Here is a 6,282-nt window from a genome sequence, read left to right as displayed (position 1 = left end):
TCGGTTCATGTCATGATCTCAGAGCTCCTGAGTTCGAGCCCCATGTCAGGTTCTGTGCTGGCAGCTCAGAGCCTGGAGCCTGCTTCGGATTCTGTGTCTCCCTCTTTCTCTGCCCCTAATCCACTCCCATTCTGTCTCTCTCAAAAATAAATAAACATTAAAAAATATTTAAGTTTTCAAACGATTCATCTGTCAATTACTGATAATTATATAATAAAATAATTAGAATGAACGGAAATGTTTTATTTGAGAATGTACATAATTAGCACATCAATACAAAATTGGAAACTAATTTTTCAGAAATATTGCGTTCATTTTCTTCATCTACCAGAAGAATGTTTTTAACTGTTTTTTAGCCAATATTCACATAAAACTTCAAATGTGGAAACTCACTATCTAAAACCCAAGAATGTTGTCAATAGTGGGTTCTTGCTGGGGTAAACAAGAGTATAGCAACAAGATTATGGGCCTTTGAGTTAAGCACACTTGAGTTTAAATCCTGATTCTGTCACTTACCCTCAGTTCAAAATTGGACAGGTCATTTAATGTCCCCTCAGAATCAGTTTTGTCATTTGTAAAATAGGGTTAATAATATCTCCCTTTAAATAATATTGTATTTTTATATTTTTATATAATATTGTACCATTTATATAATATTTTAAATATATATTTACAATAAGAGAACATGCAAATGAAATCCCAGAAACATAATAAGACTTCTAATTTTGTAACTTATTTTATAAATATTATTATCACTTCTAAAGTAGATATTTGAAACAGATATTTCATATATTATAGCAATTCTTAGTATAATTTGCATTAAAATCTATGCTTGATTCAAAACATTCAGACTCCGAAGGCATGAGGGGCAAGGACTGAATTTACTTTCTTCAGCTGTATTTAGATAAAACTGACAAAATTGAAAGATAATTAAACTGTACATGGTGATTTGAGTGAATGGATTTCCCCCAATAAGCTAGTTGGCACATCCATTACTTCACATATTTACTTAAAAAAAATTTTTTTTGATAAGACCATTTATGTTCTGCTCTCTTAGTGAATTTCAATGGTACAATGCTGTGTTAGTAACTATCATTGTTACGTATATTATACATTAGATGCTCAGACTTCATTCATCTGAAAGCTTTTACCCTTTACCAACTTTTCCCTGTTTCCTTCACCCCTTCAGCCCAGCCTCTGGCAACTACTCTTCTACTCTGTTTCTAGGAGTTCAGTTTTTGTTTAGAGTCCAAATATAAGTGATACCATGCAGTTTTGTCTTCCTCTGTCTGGTTTATCTCACTTAGCATAATGTCTTACAAAAGGTACACTTATGTTATTGCACATAGCAAGATTTCTTTATATATATATATATATATATATATACACACACACACACATATATATACATATATATATACATACATGTGTATATATATATATATATATATATATAATCACACACATATATATACACACACAAAATACATATACAGTAAAGTAAATTACATACAGACACAAACACACACACACATCACATTTTCTTTCTTTCTTTATTTATCTGTTGGCAGACACTAATGTTATTTCCATTCCTGGGCTTTTGAAAATAATGCCACAGTGAACATAGGAATATTTTCAAGATAACGGTTTTGTTTCATTTGGGTATATACTGTTTTCTGTAGTGATGCACCAGTTTACATTCCCATCATCAGTGAATAAAGTTATTCTTTTCTCTCCACACTTGGCAACATTTATCTCTTGGGTTTGTGATAATAGCTCTCCTAACATGTGTGATGTGATATCTCACGATTGTTTTGATTTGCATTCCCTTGATGATTAGTGTTGTTGAGCACTTATTCATACCTGTTGGCCATTTGTATACCTTCTTTGCAAAACAAAATTTATTCAGGTCCCATTTTTAACTGGGTTATTTGGTTTGGGATTTTTTGTTTGTTTGTTTTTGTTTTGTTTTGTTCTGTTTTGTTTTGTTTTGTTTTGTTTTTGTTTGTTATTTTGGCTACTCTGTTAAATGAGTTTCTCATATTTTGGATATATGGTTTACAAATATGTTCTCTCATTCAATAGGTTACCTTTCATTTGATTATTATTTTGTTGTGCAGAAGATTTTTAGTTGGGTACATTTCACTATTGTGCTTTGGCTTTTGTTTCTTATGCTTCTGGTGTCATATTCAAAATATCATTGCCAAGACCAATGTCAAGGAAATTTTTCCCTATGTTTTTCTCTCAGAGACCTATGGTTTTAGGTCTTATGTTTAAGTCTTAATCCATTTTGAGTTAATTTTTGGTGGGTGGTGTAAGGTAGGGATCCATTTTCATTCTTCTGCATATGAATATCTAATTTTCCCAGTGCCATTTATTAAAGAGACTATCCTTTTCCCATTGAGTAGTTTTGACTTTCCTATCAAATACTAATTGATTGCATACACATGGTTTATTTGTGTTTTTTAAATTAATTAATTTATTATTAACTTATTTTTTATTTGAATATAGTTGACACACAATGTTACATAGTTTCAGGTGTCCAACAAAGGAATTCAACTTCTCTATACATTATGCTATGCTCCCCACAAGTGTAGCTACCATCTGTTACCATACAATGTTATTACAACATCATTAACTATATTCTCTATGATGTACATTTTATTCACATGATTTATTCATTCCATAACTGGAAGCCTGTATCTCCCACTCCCCTTCACCCATTTTGCCCATCCCTTCTCTGCCCTTTCTTCTGGCAACCATCAGTTTGTTGTCTGTATTTATAGGTCTGATTCTGCCTTTACACGTGGTTTATTTCTGAGCTCTTGATTTTGTTCAGTTGGTCTGTGTCTGTTTTTATGCCAGTTCCATAGTGTTTTGATCACTATAGATTTGTAACATAATTTGAAATCAGGAAGTGTGATGCCTTCAGCTTTGTTCTTTCTTAGGATTTCTTTGGGTATTGCAGGGAAGGGGGTGGTTTTCTGTGATTTTTTTTTCTATTTCTATGAAAACCAGCATTGGAAAAAAATGAGAGACATACCCCCCAGACTGCCACTGTAAGTGAATGTGAGCTTCAACATCTCAGATTCACTGTTGCTTCATGTAAGACCAGGGACCTCTTGTAGATACCTGAGCTCAAACTCATCCTTCTGAAATGTAATCTCTAATTTAGGACTTCAAAATCTGTAGAAACTATGTCTAAACCCTATTGTTATAACAGAAAGAGTCCTTTGGTTGCTAATTTATTCAGTCATGAAACCAGTCCTTGCTGATACTTACCAGGTCTAGTGCTCAAACTTGGGAATTCAATGATGAATAAGGAAGACAAAATCCTTGTCCTCACAGAGCCTTACACATTCTAGTAAGAGTGATATACTATAAATAAGTAAATAAATAAATGACTATATAATTCCAAGTTATGTTATGTGTTGTACTGATGTCCACCAGTCAAAGACCACTGGAAATACACTCACATGAAGTTAGGTTTATTGATACTGGAGATCTCATTCTTTGGGAAATCATGTGGCCTCTCAATAAGAGGGTTTAAGACTTAGGCTTGTGCTGAGTGCTTTGGGGAATATTCCAGAAGTATAGTTTTCTCTGGTTTGGGTGTTATCAAAAAGCAAGGGCAATTCTGCTTAGGTATTATAATACTTTTTATCCAGGAAGTGGAAGAACAGAGCAAAATTAATGCAATAGTTGCTAAAGAAGCAGCGATCACTCAAATTATGTGGTAAAGGAGGATGTTTGATCATTTTTGTGGTTTATAGTGCTCTTGTTTTTGTTTTGCTCTGACATGATTTCCTCAGAGTAAGCTTGTTGATTGTCTTTTGCCATCACAGTTAGAGTGACCCAGTCTTAAGTTTTAGTTCAGTGAAATTGTTAGTGTTTAACAGGAGAAACCTAAGGCCAGGTCCCAGGTGATGGCTGTCATTGACTTTATTTTTTCTTTTTCAAATATTCAAAAAAAAAATAGAGCAAGTGGAGATATTGACTCATGAATGAAGGTTATTTAAGACAGGATATACATAAGTGCAGAGATCTGATTGCTGTGAAGAAATAAACCATGAGAAGGCCTGGAAACGGCCGTAAAAATTAAAATAATGGTTGAGATGTTGTATCAACGAGGTTAAAAAATACAGTGCCCTAAGTAAGTTAGAATGCATTTCTCTGTCAAGTAACAGTATGGCTGGCCCCGGATGGTGAGGCAGCTTTTCCACACAAAGTTGTTTAAGGATTAAGCTCTATCAATCAATGCCATCCTCAAGAAAATGATATTCATTTGTGAGGCTAAAATCAATTCATATTCAAGACATAAAACATGAGGAAAAAAGTTTAGGGAATGAAGTTTCTGTTTAAGTTATAAAAGACCCACCAGTTGAACACACTTTTTTTCCACTCAATATCCCATTGGCTTCAACTTAACCATTCCTATCTACATGTAGTCTCTAGCTGGGTGTTTTCAAAGGCTCATATAGGATAGAAGATCAGGATGTTGAGGGTTTCAAGACAGTGATTTTAGTTTTGGCTCACAAAATCTAAGCCAAGTAAATTGCAAAGTAAGGCCATAAGCAAAAGGTATTAAGAGTGAAGGAAGTTGAAATAATGGATTTGTCAGAGTGAGAGTGTTAGGTTATACGAACTAGAGTGAAAAGATGATGTGTAGAGTGTAGAATGCTTATAATTGAGATTTTGGAGAGGTTGAAGGTATTGGTAGTAAAAGTTCTATGGCATGACCATAAAGTGATTGATGATGAACAGGATAGAATTTTTTTAAATTTTTTTTTAATTTGAGAGAGAGAGAGAGAAACAGAGAGAGAGAGAGAAAGCAGGGAAGGGACAAAGGGAGAGAGAGAGAATCTTAAGTAGGCTTGAAGCCCATCGTGGAGCCCAGTGTGGGGCTCAAACTCAAGGCTATGAGATCATGATCTGAGCCAAAATCAGGAGTCCAACACTTAACCGATTGAGCTTCTTAGGCATCTCTGGATAAAATGTTTATTACTGAAAGTATAGATGTCAGGAGCTAAGAAGGGAGATTATTGGATGGCTCTTGTGCATGTATGTGGAAATCTTCGAGGATATTGGATGAAGCGAGTAATTAAGACATCAGTAGTTGCTGAAAACAGAGGATTCACATGAAATTGTGTTATGCTCTGTAGTTTTTGAAAGAGAAAGAAAAAAAATGATATGAAAGTGGCCAGAAGAACTGCTAAATATAGGGTGTTATAAATATATTCCAAGCTCCATTCTAAGCATTTTATGTGTATGAGACCATTTTGTCCCCCTCCAAACCCAATTATTATTCATATTTTATAGTTGAAGAAACAGAGGTTAAAGTTGTCCAAGGTTATTAGTGAATAGTGGGGCTGAATCTGACATCCTGACTCAAGAGTATGCACTCTTTTTTTTTTTTAATCTTTATTTATTTTTGAGAGGGAGAACTCGCACCAGGGAAGGGCAAAGAGAGAGGGAGGCAGAGGATCTAAAGAAGGCTCTGTGCTGAAAGCAGGGAGCCAGATTTGGGCCTTGAACCTCACAAACTGCACAGTGAGATCATGACCAGAACCAAAGTCAGATGCTTAACACACTGAGCCACCCAGGCTCCCCCAGAGTAGTACTCTTAATTACTGGGAAGTAAATTTTATCTTAGGATCAGTGTCTTTGGTACTTTTTAATGTTGAAGCTGATAAGATGGTGAAAGATGGTTGGCTAGCAGTCATTAGAAGTCATGGTTTTACCAGAAAAACTCAGAGACTCGGGCTGTTGCTGTATCCTACTGAGTGAGGGTTTAGCCTAGGCAATCTTATCAAAGGTACATGAAGTTCTGAAGCCTCCTTCATTCCACAACTTAAATCCTGATATTTTTCCTCTTGGATGACTATGAACTAGGTTGCAGCCCTGTGAGGAGAGGACTTTCAAGACACTTACAAGAGTGAGAACCTAAAAACCCACAGCTATTGGCAGAATGTATAGACCGTGAGGGCTTATGAGTCCATAAGTATGGTCTTAAACGAAATTTATGAGGAATTATTTCAAGTATTCCTTCTGGCTCAAACATGTTTTCTACTTGGAAAAAAACAATAGTCACACAAATTCCTCAATGAATTTAAAACTAAAGTTATGATTTACTGTATCAAAGTGTGTGTGGGGGAAGTCAGTAAAGGTAACTCTTCTAAATGGAAGTGCATTTTCGGAGAAACATGGTTCTGATGGATCACTGCTTTTTACTAGCCATTAAGTTTAGTTAACAGAAAGACAAATTCAGCTGAAGATCATTCA

The sequence above is a fragment of the Panthera leo genome, chromosome B4 (genome assembly GCF_018350215.1).
Source record: "Panthera leo isolate Ple1 chromosome B4, P.leo_Ple1_pat1.1, whole genome shotgun sequence".
Lineage (NCBI taxonomy): Eukaryota > Metazoa > Chordata > Mammalia > Carnivora > Felidae > Panthera > Panthera leo.
This window is presented reverse-complemented; position numbering follows the sequence as displayed.